Genomic DNA, 19,311 nt, shown 5'->3' on the forward strand with positions numbered 1-19,311 from the left:
ATTAAAGTGTTCCGTCAGAAGTCCGCACTTGTGCAACGTAAGCACTGACATACATCTGAGTGAACGAGACAGAGGGAAAAAGTTAGCCAGGGAAGGGCATAAAAATTGGACATAAACGCAGCCAGACAGTCACTGAAAGCCGCAAACAAACAGGAGCCTCTTTTTAGCTTCTCCTGAACCAAAACAATGAGCGTATTTTAGAGACGGCAACCCATGATGTTCTACTCTGAGCTGTTCCTCGAACTAGGAATTATGCGTTAATGGCAACACAATCAACGCCGAAATTAAACTGCAGCAGCCAGGTGGTACAAGTCAGAGCTCTGTAAGTTGTTTACATTCATTATTATTGTAATGTTTTGTGGTTTGAGACTAAAGGTAATTTAAGGCCATCTCTCGTAAAGCTTTGCAGACTCTGCTCTGGCTGTGCGTGTTCATGTGTTTTGAAAGAGGTGTTTTAAAACTGATTTTGGACAAACTTCTGAGGCAGCGTAACTGTAACTGGAAAGCATAGGATTGTGGGTTATCAAAGGCAGTGAAGGATCCATCTATGCTGCCTTTAAAAAATCTTTCAGATGAAGGTATCTCAGGAGACAAGTGGAGCTAACATTGGATTCGGACATGCCTTGATGCCTTCCTGTCTTGAAATGCATCCTCCGCAAGCAGCATTTTTAAGTTTTTGGATGTAGCTCTTATGCTTTCAAAGCTAGCTTGCTATTGCTAGCCTCTCCGAAATTGCGTATCTTTAAATAAATTCAGCCTGTTTTGCATGATCGGTGCACAATAAAATAGATGCAACCCCAAATTTTTCCTAATATTCTGCCATGCGTTCTATTTAAGAATTTACTATAAAGTGCATATCAAGTGCTCAAACTGACCCGCAGCATAACACTAAATCTATTTAGCCTGTCATGTGTTTTGCCACATGAAGGTGAAAACGATCTGTCACTCACAGCAGCATAAAATCCTCACAGAGCAATAGCTCAGCTCAAGACAGATAGAGGGCAGTAGTGAAGCAGTAGAGAGATGTGGAGCTGAAAATGAGATGTGGAAATGAATTTTGCGCAGAGGATTATCTAGAAGCGCCATGTATCTCATTTAAGAGCGTTTTGAAACGCATGTGCAATGTAGAGAGTTCAAAGCCTTTTCAACAGAAGCGAGAAGTGGAATAATCAAATGCAACCACTACATCCACACAACTCCTTATGCAGAGATTGTGAGCTTTTTGCATGTGCTGTACTTCATAACATATTTCATAAATATTTACTTAAATAATTTATGTAAAGTAAATCAAGTAAAATTATGGTAACACTGAAAAGAACAATTAAATAAACTCATGCTCACGGGATGAACAGTTGTGGCTGTTTAACATTAATTCACAGGCAATTTCTTAAGCAAATCTGTTCAATAAACATGAACTGAAGAGGAACCGAAGGAATACGAAATATAATTTTTTTTGTTTTTGTTTTTTGCCTAGGGAAAGTTATGCAGACTTTAAAACGGAGTCCATAAATGTAGAAAGATCTATATTAGGCTAATTCAACATGTAGATATATGCACACAGAAGAACCAAAGCATTAGATTAAAAATAAATCAGTCAGTAGGCCACAGTAATCTCACTAGATTGATCAGTTTTTAACTCCTTTTCTTTTTCTTGTATGTTATCAGCACATGAGGGTCAAGAGTAAAGAGGTTTAGGCTAATGTGATGGGGAAGGATATACAACAACCTGGAAAAAAAACATACAACAAAAGCCCCCAAAAAGAACACTGAACAACAAAATGAAGAAAAATGCACGATTATTATGCAACAAATTCAAAATGTTGGAATATCTTGTGTCTCACAGCAAAATGAGACCTTTGTAGTAGTTGCACTTAAATAATAACAATTACTAAGATAACATGCAAAAATGTCTAAAATATACACAAGTTAAATTTGAGAGGGATGCAAATTATATTCATTATAACAACTTCATATTCATCCTGCTACATACACGCTGAAGGAACATAAATTGTTTCCTCTTCACCTCCCCCTTGTACTTTGCTTGTACCGTTAACACAAGATAATCCATTTATGTCATTCTCCCACGGACACATGCAAGCGCAATCCTCTTTTTCCTTCCTTTCCCATAATCACCGGAACAAACATGTACACATGGTTAGAAGATCTCATGGAAAAATCTTAATATGCAAATGAAGTCCTGATATGAGAATGCACAAATATCAGAAAGTTTCCAAAAAAGTATATTACTCAATAGGCCTAGAGTTTTACTTATTAATAAATTTAGCACTAGACTTAATTTCCAAATGTCAAATGGCTGAATTGAAATAAACGAACTGTATTAAAAAAAGATGCAAAAGTAACAGGATATCAGTAACTTTGTGGAGCAGTTTTAAAAATACATTTAAAGTATTGTGTTCACCCCCTCCATTTCTCAATCCACTTCCCTCCATCGTATCACTACGGGTAGAGAAGCTCCTCTTGTTGCCTAGCAACAAGCCTTTGGAAATTCCAAAAGAGACCACAGAGACTACCTCTCCTCATGGTGCATGTGTGTTTGTTTGTATGTGTGTGTGGGTGAAGACGAATGAATGCAAAGAGTGTGCGTGGAGTCAGAAACTCTCCGTAAGTCAGACATGCAGGTGCGCAAGTGTGTGTTTGTGTGTGTGTTTGTGCATCTGTATGAATGTGTCTTCCTTTTTGAACATCTGGAGGGCCCCTGCTGTTGCTGTAAGAATGTGTGGGGACGGTGCAAGTGTCAACTGGTGTGAGAGTGTGTTTGTATGTATTCATGCATGAGACTACTTGGGTCAGCACTTGAGTGTGTGTGTGTGTGTGTGTGTGCGCGCGCGTGCGCAAGTAGGTGTTTAGCTATTCATAGCACACTTTGATATGATCCCTCTCTATCTGCACACATGGTCAGTGTGCTAATGTGCCTGTCACCATATTTCTCATTATATGGTCATGTCTGTTGGTCTTCATTCAGAGTACCATTCAGAGTATCTATCTATCTATCTATCTATCTATCTATCTATCTATCTATCTATCTATCTATCTATCTATCTATCTTTCTATCTATCTATCTATCTATCTATCTATCTATCTATCTATCTATCTATCTATCTATCTATCTATCTATCTAATTTGGTGGATGATTGTTATCGTTGTTAGAGGATAACTAAACACTAAAACAAAATTTTTTGACATTTGGGTATAAAGTGTTTTAATTTTTACAAATATATGGTGTAAAAATGTCTGAGTGCTGCCCTCTTCAGGTTAAACGGAAAGCTTCTGACGTAGGGTACTCTGTGACGTAGGGTACTCTGTGACGTGACCATAGACAGTAAAAGAAATGGACACAGCGACCCCGTTGATTTCAACGGAGAGAGTTGAAGCCAAACATGGGCACTCACTTCCTGATAGCCAAGCGTTCTGCGCAGGCTCAAACTGAGCTTGATGACGTAGATGTCACGTGAGCAACCTGACTGACAGTTGTAAATCTTCTAGTAGCTGTGCCAAGAATATGTGAAGTGTATTAACAGTAGCATTATGAGCAGAACACATGGGTATGCAGTATGAACAATATAGACAGATATGTGCAGTTTAATAACAGTAACATTTTAAGAGTAGTGTGGGTGTGTGTGGTTGACCCTGTCAAAGCAGCCCCATGGACGTGGTTATAATAATTAATTTAATATAACATATTACGCTATATAATTACAATATGACATGATAAAAGAAGTGGCTAAAATCGACTTTAAAATAGCCTACTTTAGGATTGTAATCGTTTGAGTAGCCTATCTGCAGTTCTAGTAATTTTAGTTAGTTAGTTTAGTTTATTTTGAACATGTTTATGTATATATCCATTAGATTTAAATATTTGGCTAGTACACACACACACACACACACATAATACAATCAAACATAACAGATAAATAAATGCATGTAGGCTACAGCACAATCTTCCAAAATTATTAAAAATGATTCAAATATAGGCACATATGCAAATAATTTTTTCCCTTCTTTTTCGTTTCCTTCTACATCAAACAGAATAATAACCCATCCAAAAAATACTTCTTAGTATGAGCCCAGGAACCATATAATAATGTCCCCTCGAGTCATTTTCGTATCCATTCAATATTACATGACCAAAATATTCCAATATATAAAGAATTGTGAGCTAGGTGTAAAATCATGTAGTTTTGGCTAATAAATCACGGTCACAAACACTTGAACAAAACCGTTTTTCTTTATTTCACGTTATGTAGGCATTTTGTACATATGGCTTCCGAACGGGATCACATTCATCTTCAAGCGTAGATGTGTAAAAAAATAAAGGAACAACGTTAACCGCGATAGACATTGAGATGTTTTTTTTCTTCTTCCATTGCCTGTATAATTTCCTGATAATTAATTTCCCCATCCCCCGTAGGTGTAGTAGTAGATAAATAATTTAAAGTTCGTGGATAAATGTTACTTCATATGTATTCACTTGCCACATATCGAATTATTTCCAATTCCTCAAAAACGTTGTTTAAATATTTTGTCGCGTTGCTTTTATGGACTCTATCTATGCCATGGGCTGACTTTAGACAGTAAAAGACTGCCTGCAAGACTGTGCGAGCCTCTCTTCCTGTCTATACGGTAATGTCTCTATTGTGCGACATAAAGTCGCGTGGTTATGACGCAATTTTTAGCCTATTTTTACAAGAATGGCTTCTACGGGGCCATAACGTAAGATACAAAGTAATGGAGCCTTTTATACATTGTCGTGTTTCTTTAGAAATAAATAATGGACAAATGGAGTCTTTGGACGCCTCAGATGTAAAGTTATTCGCTGTCAAAGTGACGCCAAAATGAATGGGAGTCAATGGGATGCTAACAGCAGGTGATAGCCAGCTACAATGGCGGCCCCCGGAGGCAGCTTCTACTTCCGGCTGATGGATTACCCCCTTGGATGTGACGTAGGGTACTCTGTGACGTGACGTAGGGTACTCTGTGACGTAGGGTACTCTGTGACGTGACGTAGGGTACTCTGTGACGTGACGTAGGGTACTCTGTGACGTGACGTAGGGTACTCTGTGACGTGACGTAGGGTACTCTGTGACGGAACTCTGTCACGCCCTTGGTGCGAGCTCACCACGCCCTTGGCAGCCCCTGGTATAAAAGCATCTGCTTCCGTCAAAGCCACTAGATCCCTATTTCTCACCATTTCTCACCTAGTTCACCATATTTCTCATTATATGGTCATGTCTGTTGGTTTTCCTGTTTGTTTGTGTGGCGACTCGCATATGAAAGAGTGTGCCCATTCAGAGTATCTATCTATCTATCTACCACCACCAATGTACACCCAACGCACCAGCTTATTGGTGGAGAGGAGACCCAGTGATGAAGCCAATCAGTGTATATATGGGGATGATTAGGAGGCCATGATTATGGACAGAGGCCAAATTTGGCCAGGATCCTGGGGTTACACCCCAACTCTTTTACAAACGACATCCTGGGATTTTTAATGACCACAGAGAGTCATGACCTCAGTTTAACGTCTCATCCAAAGAATACTTAGGAGATTGCAATACTTTTTGCAACCTCCTTTTGCCAAGATAACAGCTCTAAGTCTTCTTCTATAATGTCTGATGAGGTTGAATGACACTTGAAAAGAGATCATAAAACAAAAAACAAATTCCCAAGTCTGTGCTCTTCCGTTTACCCGACTCATTTTCTAAAGGGTTCATGTCAGGCATGGCAGAACCTTAATTTTGTGCTCAGGTTTAAAAAAAAAGTTTCTTTGGATCATTGTCCTAATGGAAGATCCAACAATGGACCATTTAAGCCCAATGGCCATCAGGATTTTTATCTGTTGGTATTTGATAGTGTAGGGGATTTTACAATTAAAGGCCCAAGGACCAGATATGATGAACGAAGAGTCAGAAGTGCAGTCAATTAAAGAAATTTCACTGAAGAATAGTTTGCAGTTTCATTAGCAGAATTCAGCTTCAATACTCAGCATACTGTGAAGACAGAAACATATCTTCATCGATTACACGGCTAACACCCGGACCCTGCGTTAGACACGTTGTGACCCGCCGAGGTCACAGAACTGTGTTTCTGGGCTCCAGCATGTCGGAGAAAGCAAGTCATTCCATCTCCCAGGGTGTCAGTTGTTCTCCTCACCAATACTGATCTGTAACAAAGAATACTAGCACATATACACAGATACGCAGCTTCTTCAAGGTTGGAGTTGGTCGGGCTCTTGCTCTAAACATGAAACTTTCCCAAAACATACTGATAACACGTTCTTTCTCTCAGTAAGATGTACATATAATATTCATCATGATTCTCTAGTGATTGAAGATGAAAAGTAAAGTAAGTGCTTTAACTAAGAATTGAGCTGTGTCTGAAACCGCTCTCTATCCACTGTGAAAAAGACTATTAAATGTATAAAATATATACTTAAGAATGTTTTTAGTACAATACAAATATACTATAATGCATTTTTAATACATTTAACAGTAGCCCTCGTCTTTTTCACCAGGGGAACGGGTGTCGGCCATTTTGTAGTAGTGTCCGAATTCTGAGTGAACAACATCATTCCCTATATTCGTTCTCTACTTTTACCCACAATCCTCTGTGAATTCGAGTGTACATTCGATGTATACTTGCTGAAGCACTATTTCCCACAATCCAATGCGGAGAGAACTGAGCGCGCATGAAAGTGCGGAGTGAGCAAGTTTAAACCAGAGATTACTTTACAGCTTTCTTATTTCTGCTTTAACATTTATTTCATTTTTTTTTAATTTATTTATTAATTATTACTTGAATAAAACATTAAAATATTGAAACAATATAATATAGATTCATTTTAAAATTAAATTAAATTATATTAATAAGGTAAAGTAGGCTATATAGGCCTAGGTAAATAATTTTTTAGGCATTAACACAATTTAATGTGTTTTACTAACGGTGTTTTAATAATTTGTGGCATTGTTGTTAAACTGTAAGGAATAGATGATAATTTGGTGGATGATTGTTATCGTTGTTAGAGGATAACTAAACACTAAAACAAAATTTTTTGACATTTGGGTATAAAGTGTTTTAATTTTTACAAATATATGGTGTAAAAATGTCTGAGTGCTGCCCTCTTCAGGTTAAACGGAAAGCTTCTGACGTAGGGTACTCTGTGACGTAGGGTACTCTGTGACGGAACTCTGTCACGCCCTTGGTGCGAGCTCACCACGCCCTTGGCATCCCCTGGTATAAAAGCATCTGCTTCCGTCAAAGCCACTGTAGCGAGTCAGGAGTTGGAATTTCGAGTATTGAAAACGATTAGGATAGCGTATATTAGCATCTAGTTAGCATAGCATTTATTTAGTTTAGATTATTTTGTGTAGCCGAGGTAGTTAATTAGCATAGTTGTTAGTGTTGTTAGTATTGTTAGAAGCATAGTTAGTTTGTAGCATAGTATTGCATCAGTCAGGATAGCGTAGATTTTTAGCATTAGTTTTATTTGTATTTAGTACAGTGGTTAGGATGTAGGTGTAGGTAAGTGTAGTGTTGCTGGTTGCAACAGCACTGCTGGACTGCATAACTTTCCACCAGACTTGGAAATTAGGCGCCAATGGTTCCATGCACTTGGCCTTGAAGATCGCGAGTTCCCGCCTATCGCTCGAGTGTGCAACCTGCATTTTATGAACATTAGCCTAATTCAGCCATAATGCTAATATTTTACCACTCAGAGACTGGCCCCATTCTCTCTTGCGCGGCTGCTTCGCAAGCATTGTCGGATGCCGATCTAGATGCGGGAGTTAAGACTGCAGTTTGAGCCAGCTCGAATTGATATGGCTCTGGCCCTGTTTCCACAGACAATTCAACATCCTCCAATTCAGGTGAAGGTGGGGGAGAAAAGTCCTTGACTTCAAAGTTCAGTCGCTCTCCATTTTAACGAGTCTGACAGCAGCTGTAAAGTAATGCACTGTAAAGTAATGCATTGCAGTAACAGTAACGTTACGAGTAACATATTACGTTTCGCTGTAATCCAGTAGTGTAAGGCATTACTAATCAATTTTCAGTAATATTTTACTCGGTACATGTTCAGTATCACTTGCGTAACAGACTTTTAGCCCAAAATGTAATTTATCAACAAGAAAAAAGGAGATAAAAAGAAAAAACAGCAGTAATAGGTGAAGATGGCAGAAGATGACTGAACATTCGCGAGATGGACGTATGCGCATTATTTCGAGTTTGGCCTTAGGGTCTCTATTTGTTCTATGTTTTCTTTCTAAGCAGCTATGTTTAGCCTATGTTAATTTCTATGGACTGAGGCTGAGGGTTGGTCCTCCAATTGCACTTTACACTACCCGAGAAAGCATTAGCTATGTTCATCAAACGCACTTTTTTGCATGACAGTTTTGTGTTGTGAACCTCTTAAATTCAAAGAGAATAAAATAATGGCAACAGTTAGAAAAGAACAAATGTGCATCTTGTCATGGCATTAGAGTATACAGTTCTGTTTTGTCTAATATAAATAGACCCAAGCTATTCCCAGATATTGCCAGATAATCACTTTAACTCTACCATACTTTTAACAGACTTGGATAGTTTGTGATTCTGTCTGTCATCCTTTTTTGCATTGTCTTGAGCCTTCACTTTGCCAATTGCTATATTGTTAGTAGCCTGGATGGCCCACAGTTATATGAATGTTAAGTCCTACTTCTGTAGTTATTTTGGTGAAAGTAACTCAAAAGTAATACAGGAGTAATGTAACGCATTACAATTCTGAGAGTAATATTGAAAGGAAAATAATTACTTTTAAATAACAGTAACAAGTAATCTATAATAATATATTACAGTCCACAATATATTGATAATCCATAATATTAAAATGACATATTCACATAGTTATAATAATATGCTATCGGTAATAAAAATTCACAAGACTTAATTTTCCATCCGTAAAACTGAGAAATGTTTTTTATTTGCATAGCAGCTTGTGCCCACCCATGTTAGCGACCCCCCTATCAACAGCAGAAATGGTTTGGTCTTGTAGTCCAGCAGTTAAATTCAGCTTGTGGGATGGAAAGGAGCCTCGCACTACAAAAAATGAAGCCTAAATCAGGTTAAAAAAGAAAAGAGTGGAAAGAAAGCTGAAGGAGGGCAGACAACTTTTGACTTTTTTTTTGGGGGGGGGGGGGGGGGGGGAATGGTGAGGCTTGCGAGAGAAAAGTGTAACTGTAACATTACTTATCCCTTTACCTCACTGAAGTAGTCTTGTCAAAAGTAGCCTACCGGTACTTTATACAAAGTAAATAATTAAATTGTGGAAATGTGACGGTACCAGTCTTTCTGCACGGTCTTAATGAGTACAGAGACTTAATTAGATAACGGTATTAATTAGATAAACAGTCCACGTTTACAAGTGTTCCTGTTTGCAGCGCTGACCACTGTAGCCAATCACAAAGCAGTCTGTTGAACACTGTAGCCAATCACAGAGCAGTCTGTTGAGCACTGTAGCCAATCACAGAGCAGTCTGTTGAGCACTGTAGCCAATCACAAAGCAGTCTCTGGAGCACTGTAGCCAATCACAGAGCAGTCTGTTGAGCACTGTAGCCAATCACAGAGCAGTCTGTTGAGCACTGTAGCCAATCACAGAGCAGTCTCTGGAGCACTGTAGCCAATCACAGAGCAGTCTCTGGAGCACTGTAGCCAATCACAGAGCAGTCTCTGGGGCACTGTAGCCAATCACAGAGCAGTCTCTGGAGCACTGTAGCCAATCACAGAGCAGTCTCTGGAGCACTGTAGCCAATCACAGAGCAGTCTCTGAAGCACTGTAGCTAATCACGGAGCAGTCTCTGGAGCAATGTAGCCAATCACAGAGCAGTCTGTGAAGCACTGTAGCCAGAGCCATATAGAGTGGCTCTATATGGCTCTGACTGTAGCCAATCACAGAGCAGTCTGTTGAATGTATGAGTGTAGCGACAAATCAGAATTCCCGTCCGCTCAAAATTGAAAAATATTTGAAGGTTACATTTTAATGTAGCTATTATTTACATTTATATTATTAATGTTAATAATTCACTTGTTTTTTATCTGATAATAAATTAAATAGTTAAAATTAGTCTGTTTTAAAATGTCTTGCTATGTTATAGCAATTGGTACTCTGAATGTAACCTTGTGAAAATAAAAAAAAGTTTTGAATAATAGTGAAAATAAAGCAGTTTTGGGTGTTGGGTGTTGTAAGGGGCCCATCCCTTGGTTCTGTGACCAGGGCCCAACATTTGGTGCTACGCCCCTGGGCCTTTTTATTCCTGTTTGCACCAAAACCATATGGTGGGTTTGCTGCCAAAACACTTTTTTGTTTGTTTCATCTGTTTTATTCTTAAAACCTACCCCAACAACATCAGGTGATGTAGGTGCTGTTTGATATTTTTTAGGCTTTCTGACCCCAAGACTTAACTATGTGTGTGTGTGTGTTTCAAATGCGATGGTAAATTGATTTCACTAGGACTTTATAATACTTTTACTGCACTTCAATACACTTTACATGCACACTGAACTATGCTGTTAAAGTATTGTAGCTCATGCTAATATATTCACAGCCAACACTGATATTGAAAAAAAAAAACACAAGTAATATGTTTTTTTCATGCTTTAATGCCACTTAGTCATTCCAATCTGCTTGCTGTTTACTTCTAACCTTCTGGCTCTGGTCTTCCCATACCTTACTTCTCTCCTCCTGGTGCTCTTTCTTACATGTTATTTGTACCAAACCAATTATCCATCAATTTCTCTCTTAATCGTCGCCTGTAACTTGTTTTCTTTCTGCTCAATGAGCAGCTGGTTAACAGTATAGGCTGAATAATGAGACTCGGCCCTATTAGTCTCTAATGGCCTTAAATTAATTGAGAAGATAACAATCCAGTTTTAATTTCATACACATTAATGTGCACTGCTCTTAGACCCTTCAGGCTTCTCCTTCTTCCCACCCATCAATACCCATCCTCCACCCTTTCCCTGAACGTTTGAAGGTGCTTTTCTCTCTTCTGCTCTCTGACAAGACAGGAATTCAGATGCCCAGAGTCCAATTAAATCTCAATTTGAGTTTTGTTTGACTAAAAGAGAAACGTGAGAAAGTGAAGCGAATGGCATGTATTGGTGCACTTCAATAACAATTGGTCGTCTTGTGCAGCACCTCATTACCATGGTGACAGCCAGGTCGAGTTTAGGGGATATGACATCATCACTTTGATGTCTGTTAGTGTCAGTGTCACTGTCACTCAAAAGAAACAGCAGCTCTCCTCTATAGCTCTCTTCTGATCTTTCTTTATTTTCACGTGTACAACACTGAAAGCTTCAATTCACACACTCCTCTTTTATTTTCATTGAGTCACTTACACATTCCAAAGAAAAAAACGTTAAGAAAATCAACCCATATGTGTCAAGTGTATGAGAATCTCATGTTTTGTTTTGAATTTGTCTGTAGAAAAATGTGTTTTGGAATCATTTGCACTTGAGAACTCATACAGAACACTAATTTGAATTTGAAAAGATGAGGGGTGCTAAATTATCACAGAAATTCTTTGTGCAGTAAATTTATTTTCTTTTAATTTATCTCCTCTAACTGAAACACGGTTTTCAAAGAGTAAGGGAGAACAGAGAATATGGTAACATTTTGTTTAAATGTCTGTATCGCTGTGTGTTTTTATGTGCTACATGTCTCAAATGTTGATATAATATTCCAATATAAAGCAGTCAAACTAGTTAGATGTTAGTGACCTCCTGGGACCCAGTAAAAATTTTACATTTTAAAATCTTCAGCCGTATATATAATTTTCATTAAATATTAACGCTAATTCCTGTTTTAATGTGTGTGGTTTTTTTTTTTGGCAACTTGGAACACAAAATAATTGTAATTGTAATTGTAATTGTCTTTAATTGTAATGTCATCCCAAAAGGTAAAAATTTACATTAATACCCAAAGTCCCTTACAGAAGGCATTGAAATCAGTTGTACGTGAAAAGTTTCCATTGTTACATTTCTAAAATATTTTTTGAAAATTGTCACACCCAAACCCACAAACATTTGGCAGTTCTGAAGCCCAGGTCCTCTCAATATGAAGAAAAATCCAATAAAATCAAGACGAAAATCAATGGATCGGTGTCAGGAAGATGAAAATTCCTCTGGTTGCCCCGAAGACTAGGCCTATTTAGTTCAGTGTTAACAGAAATATAAGCCAAATCCCTATTTTAAATCCAAAATGAGAGTCTTCAGCAAAATTCAAACATATCACAACAGCACTTAAAGAAGCAACAACATATGGTTTAATGTTTTGTGCAGCGTTTCAATGTTGACACTGAAAGATAAGGTCTTCAATCCTGCGATAGCGATCATGTAATATCCGCATTCTGCTAGTTATGAAATCTGAATCATGACCACCACAACAAAACCAGTCTCATGCCGCAAATGTTGCTGGCTTTTGAACTCCTAACTTGTTTTGTTTCTTCTTAATAGCAACTCCTGTCCTCCACAATCAGAAACTGCCCCGGGCCTTTTCTGATCGAGTGCCACTTGCCCTCTACGTCTTTCATTAAATGAATAGAACCTAATTAGAGCGATTCAATAAGACATTGATCCGAGTATGTTAATAACAGCATGATCTCAGACAAAAAAGATCACGTACAGAGGCTGTGGGGCTGATGGGTAGCATGAGACTGGTTAATTGGGGCGGCGGGCCTGCGCGGTAACAGAAGGCGTTTTCCGCTGTGTGCTATCTCTGCTATCTGCCAGTCGCTTAGCTCTGCTTTCATTACATCTGGACCACAGAGCCTCTGATCAGCGCGATAGCGTCCTAAAAAGAGTTGCATTAAGAGAGGGGCACAACGCGAGTGATTTCATAAGACAATATAATATGCCACACACCTGTGAAAGAGGCGGTCGAGCCGGCGTGATACACAAAAGAAAGAGACGCACAAAAATATTCTCATTCGTTCCATCTCAATCGCACACGTGTATATTTAAGCATGCCAGAGGAAGAGACAAAAAAATCCTCTGGGTGAAGATGGAAAGAATAGGGGGGAGAGGCAGGACTGGGAGTGAGTGGGAAGAGTAAGGGTGAAATGGATAGAAAAAAGAAAGGGATGAAGCCAGGGGAGATATTTAATGAGGAAAAACAAAGAAATGAGCGACTGCTCATGCTAGAGACCATCTTTAATCCCCCTGTATTGAGCGAGAGAGTTAGAAAGAGAGTTGAGGTGGAATAAGATCAGTGAGTCCTCGTCAAAAAAAAAAATCTTTGTGGAAGAGTTTGTTCTGATTTTACAGTGTGTGTTCTGATATATTATTGTGCAAGTGTGTGTGTGTAGGAGTGTGTGTTCTCACGCATGTATCATTAGGCATCATTAGAGCAAATTATATGGAGGGAGAGAGACAGATGCTTCCTTTGGCACATAGTGAGAACTCTAACACCACTGCAACACACTGCAAGGCCAGCAACTAAGACAACAGTAACATAATATGCATAAACAAGCATGCATAAATACATGCAAATCATTTATACTGCATTAAAAACAGTATGTGCAATACTTACAAACAGGGATAAAGAAATACTCACTCTTTTTCTCTCTATACGTCATACTGTGTTATGTGTTTACAATATTATTTTAGTCGAATTAATTTGCACTGTCAACATTAATAAGCAGGGCTTTTTATCAGTCGACTTTATGAAGGATTAAGATTCCTCTTAAAGGGATTCATTTTTAGTTCACCTAAAAATGAAAATGTTGTCATTTATTTTTTTACTCTCATGTCGTTCAAAACCTGTACAAAAATCCTACTTCTGAACACAAGGGAAGATATTGCAGTTTCAGTGGGGTCCAGTATTGGTCCAGCATTTCATGACATTGGAATAACATGAGAGTGAAAATTATGACATAATTTAAATTTTTCGGTGAACCATCCCTTTAAGAGGAATCTAAATCCTTCAGTCACTGATAACAGAGCCCTGCTTATTAATGTTGACAGTGCAAATTAATGTAGACTAAATTAATATTGCACAGTATGACAGAGAGCGAGAGACTACAACAACAAGCAGAAAACATGCCCACAGGAAATGGAATTAGCCTTGTGCAAGTAAAATTGTAGCACATGTGGCTCAGTCCAAACACAGTTTCTCTTTCCATATCCATCCATCACACTGTTTCTCCAGTCACTGCGCATTCTAACAAATTTCTCCTCCCATCTTTCCCTCCCTCTCTTCCTCCTCCACTTCTTCACATTTCTGCATGTGTAATCCTATATATTCTTTGATGTTATGCTACACACTCACTCCTCACGATCTCCTCCTCCTCCTCCTCTCTCCCTACCCCTCCTCTTCTTTCTCTCTCTCTCTCTCTCCCTTTCTCTATCTCTTTCTCGTGCACCACCTGTTAGTGCAGACCCCTGTGCTTTGGAATTCACTTGTTTATGAGGGAGTCTTTCACACTCACACAATCAAAGGTAAGAGAAAATCCTTCTTCTTTATCTTTGCCTGGAACTTCCTAATATCTGTTATGTAATTTAATCTCCCAGCATTTTCTTGTTTATTCATTTATTTGTTTGTCCCTCTCTTTGCAAACCCCTCCCTTGCTTTCTGTCTTTCTGGTAATTAGTCAATTCATTGTTAACCCTTTCTTGCAGTGTTAATGTGTTTATATTTCTGGAAATGAAATTATCATAAAGTCCACTCTTTCTATTTACCGCCGGTCCCCTTAACCTCTCTTTCTGTCCTTGTCCGTGCGCCCCCACAACCTGCACTCATTCTGCGTTAAGTATTAATGTACTCATGTATGCAAGCACGTTAACCTTTTCACTCTCTTCCTGTTTCTCTCTCCCCTCCCCTCCACCCCTCAACTCTCATTTGCCGTTTTGTTTTTGCATAATCTTAACTTTAGATGGAGAGAATATACTTGATATGTGAAAAATCTGACAGATGGGGGTACTGTGATATGAGATACTGTGTATGCGATGTTTTTTTTTAATCTCTTTTGGAAAGCGTGCGATGCGGACTTCTCTCTATCTCACTGTGGTAATCCATCAGTGTCTGTGTGACACAGTGACTGACTGTGAAACGGTGATGTGCTTCTCATCAGGACCACTGATCTTGTGTGAATAAAAGAGAACATGATACCACTGATGATGAGACACATGAGAGAGTTTAGAGAGACAGATAGATAGATAGACAGACAGATAAAGACAGAAATATAGATAGATAGATAGATAGATAGAGAGATAGATAGAGAGATAGATAGATAGATAGACAGATAGATAAAGACAGACAGATAGATAGATAGATAGATAGATAGATAGATAGATAGATAGATAGATAGATAGATAGATAGATAGATAGATAGATAGATAGATAGATAGATAGATAGATTGATTGAGTGGCCGATCAGCATGAGTAGGTTTAGACTCCAGGCAGAAGCAGCGGAGAACAGAACAAGAATTTTAATCACTGAATGAGACGAGTGACAGAATTTGTGAAAAATTTAAAAGGGTCTGCATAACCAGATACATGTGTCAGTTACACAATTAAAGTATTGTGCAGCTTAGTCCGCTAGTTAATTTGATCAGCTAGAGAGTATGTTGACAGCAGTCCAAATCACATCTAGCCATTGTGTTTGGCTTCAAATGCCAACAGTGTCATTATGTACTGTGGCAACCCACTGCCAAACATGTCAGTAATTTACAGTACTGGAATATCTCTCTTCATTACTTCCTCTCACTCTCACATCCCACCACCCCCCAGTCCGAGGCGTCTTCTCAACAGCCTCTTCATGTCTTGCTGTGATCCAATCTCAAGCACTGACATTCATTCATTTTGTGACTGCACTCACAGAGTTGGCGGGTTATTGCGCAATGTGCGCAGTTCACTTTGTAAAGCAGTAGGCGAGAGAATCTACACTCTAAAAAAAAAATATCCGTAAAAACAGGGCACAATGTTCTGTATTGATCTGAAGGAATTTTCTGTATTTATTTTACAGGTGTTTTACCTGTATTTTGAAATGAACACTGCATTATGTTGTGTTTTAGTGCTAACGTAATAATAACGTTAACGTTATTTCTTAGTATGCACACTGCCACGACATATTGCAGAGCGTGCAAGTTTGTTTTTCTTTTTTTATTGATGACATAAAAACAACAGTGCCAACATGACAGCTTACTTATTTCTAGATTGACTTAACTAGCATTGCACTAGCCATTTGCGTTGTTAAACATTAGATTTCCTAAAAGATTGCACCATGAATGAGGTCTACAGTTGCCCACCAGAAGAAGCACATATCAAATCTATGCAAATTAGATTACATTTGAATCTGCCGCTGGCTTGGTAGTTTCTGAAAGACATAAAATCACTTTTGAATAGAAATGAGCCCACATAGTTACCTCTGAAGAAAGCATCTCAGAAGATGAAAAAATATATACAATACAATCACATTTACTTGATAAAAATTATATTATTATTCAGATTTGTTCTAGTGTGCAAATATAATTTCCAAAATCTCATTTCATCATATAATGACTTTAGATGCAAATTGACTTTTCTCTCAGTCTGAGGGTTGAAAAATAATCCTTAGATTCCGGTCCATGCCAGTGAATTGCAAATCATTGAAAATGTTTAAACAAATAATGAAATAAACAGGTTTCATAAACCATCACACACACGCATTATTATGTACAGCAGGTGGTGGGAAGAGATTTGATTTAAAATCTGAGAGGAAAAAAAATTCTGCTAAGCGCGAGGTACTGTGCTAATCGCTAATCTTGTTATCGTCCATGTGTCATGATCTCATTAGCTTCACCAATGCCATTATGACAACTTACCTGACACCACCGTGGAGACAGCCATGGTGCCTGTCAAAACAGTGGACGCCCTGATGGATTGACAAGTAGAAATCGCTGCAATGGCATGTAATGATGTGCTTTTGGCCAAATGGCCCAAAATTACTTTAAAGGTCAGCTGCTATATGTATGAGTATGTGTCCTGGTCTTGAATTCTTCCTTCTCTTGAAACTACAGCTACGGCCAAGTGCCTCCCTTGGCAAGATTTTTTGCATTAATTGATCAAAAATACAGTAAAAAAATATATATATTGTGAAATATTATTACAATTTAAAAAAAAAAAAAAAAATATATATATATATATATATAAAGCTGAATTTTAAGCATATTTATTAAGTAGTTGTATTGCTTAGTATTATTCTGGAAACCATGATAGATTTTTTCAGGATTTTTTATACATACAAAGTGTAAAATGTTTTAAATGTTTTAACTATAACTTTTGATCCTCATCACTTATGCATCCTTGCTGAATAAATATATAAATTTCTTATTGACCCCCAAACTTTTGAACAGTAGTGTATAATAAATAAATGATAAAACACAAATATTTTAGTTAAAATATTAATGTTAAAATGATTAATATTTCCATTTTTAATTATAAAAAAGGTAACACTTTATTTTACAGTCCTGTTCCCCATGTACATACCATGTACTTATTATTATAGTAATTAAAATAACTGGTTAATAACTATACCCTGAACCTAACCTTAACCCATGCAGATACCATATATTCACAGTGAACTTTCTTAGGTAAGTACACTGTAATTACACGTAAGTGCACGTGCAGTAAAATAAAGTGCAAAAAAGTGTTTAATAATATATAGCTCATTTTGTATTTCAAAGTTGTCCTAACTTAACAATGATGCTGACTGTTCCATAGTACCACCCAAGTATACATGTGCTCTTTAAAATTATCTTCCTAATTGAAATTCTTAATTATTTCTGCTGGGATTAGCTGCAAATGCCTTTAAACATTCTCAGGGGAGCTTTTGCATATCAAGTGTACCCATAGAAACAAAATGTTGTGGCTAGAACCACGAATGAAGTCAAAAGTGCATTCTTACTTCCTCTCTTTCTCTAAACCCATTTCCCATCCTCTCCTCATTCTAGCACAGTAACCCTTAAAATTTATTTTTTGGTCTGAAGCTGCTTCATTTGCGGTTCTCGGTGGTGCTTTAAGCAAAGCGCTTAGTGAAGCTGACAAACCTTAACTGCTGCCCTGTATTCCAGCTCAGCTCACGTTCAGGGTGAGAAGAGCAGGTCGAAATTGAAAGTGTGCTGTGGCACGCAGGTCCAGCAGCTCAGAAACAGTTTTGACAAGCCAGGTCAATTCATCTCAGTCTCTGGAGGTATTACAGATCAAATGCCCATCTGACAGTCTTTCAAAACAAACAACAACAAACAAGGCTGTTAAGAGGTCTCTGGAAGAAGGTCTCTAATTTAGAAAGGAAGAACCAAAGGCTTACCAGTGGTTTCAATTTACATTGAATAAAACTGAGTAAGCCTGCAGGGAAGAGGGAATCGGCCAAGCACTGCTTTTGGCTTCAAGCATAGATTTTTGCTCACGACTTCTAAATAAACCAGCCCAGGGCTTAGATGGCGAGTTCTTAAAGCTAGAGCTCAGCACAAACTTCTTAAGCCGCAGCATGCAAACGCCCACTCTCGTCCAACTCTGAACCTCCAGCCACACTCTTTCCTCACTTCGCTTTGTACCTACTCATACTCACAGCCTCTAGCCTATTGCTCTTGTGCTGTAGTTTGCAGCTCCACTCAGCAACTAAGTTATAACTCTCATGTTTATTTGTGTCTGTTCAACGTTTAAGCATTTAAAGTAGAACGCAACAAAGAAACTTTTGGTTTTGGTCTCTAACACGGGTCTCTAGATCCAGCAAAATGTCTTCAACTTCTTTCAAGAAACAGAACAGCTCTTTGGTTCAAATTCAATGACCTCAACATTCAAAGGAGATTCTAAATGAATTTCTGTGAAACCAAGTGCGCTCAAGATCTGAGTAGTGAGTTTCTACCATGCTGGGGTGGACTACATGAACATCTGTGCTCATGAAACTGCTTTGAATCTGCTTTTGAAATAGTGGGAAGTTTGAAGGTTATGGATTTTTGCTATTAACACCAAGTTCACATTTCTATCCCTAAGCCTATGCCTTAGGCCGTGTGTCCACCAAAGCGTTTTTTTCACGCAGCTGGCGTAAAATTCCAATTGTTTTCAATGGGAGCGCCGCGTTTTTTAAACGCCATGAGCGTAACGAGGCGCTGAGTGTGTATTTAACGCTTAGGCCGTGTATCCACCAAAGCGTTTTTAGCCGGCTGAAAACGCTGGACGCTCTGCTGAAAACGCCTAGCTGTGGGCGCTTGAGAGCGTTTTGGCAGCGCTGCGTTTTTTCAGTTGAGACGATTCGTTGCTATGATACAGAATATCCGTAGCCC

General features: G+C 38.3%; 1 protein-coding gene across 2 annotated transcripts in view; it reads right to left on the bottom strand.

The window, feature by feature from the left end:
• sgf29 (SAGA complex associated factor 29) overlaps positions 1-19,311 on the bottom strand; it is a 30,413-nt gene that overhangs the window by 9,278 nt on the left and 1,824 nt on the right. The window contains exons 1-2 of one of the 2 annotated variants that reach the window (XM_077212274.1): positions 18,336-18,424; positions 18,076-18,248 (exon numbers count right to left, since the gene is read on the bottom strand). The gene's annotated coding sequence lies outside the window, so the exon portion shown is untranslated. Of the gene's footprint in view, positions 1-18,075; positions 18,249-18,335; positions 18,425-19,311 lie in introns of those variants that run through there. The other variant, XM_077212275.1, reaches the window with a different exon arrangement.

This window comes from Siphateles boraxobius, unplaced genomic scaffold, assembly GCF_051911475.1.
Source record: "Siphateles boraxobius isolate OS27281-9 unplaced genomic scaffold, OSU_SipBor_1 66, whole genome shotgun sequence".
Taxonomy (NCBI): Eukaryota; Metazoa; Chordata; class Actinopteri; order Cypriniformes; family Leuciscidae; genus Siphateles; species Siphateles boraxobius.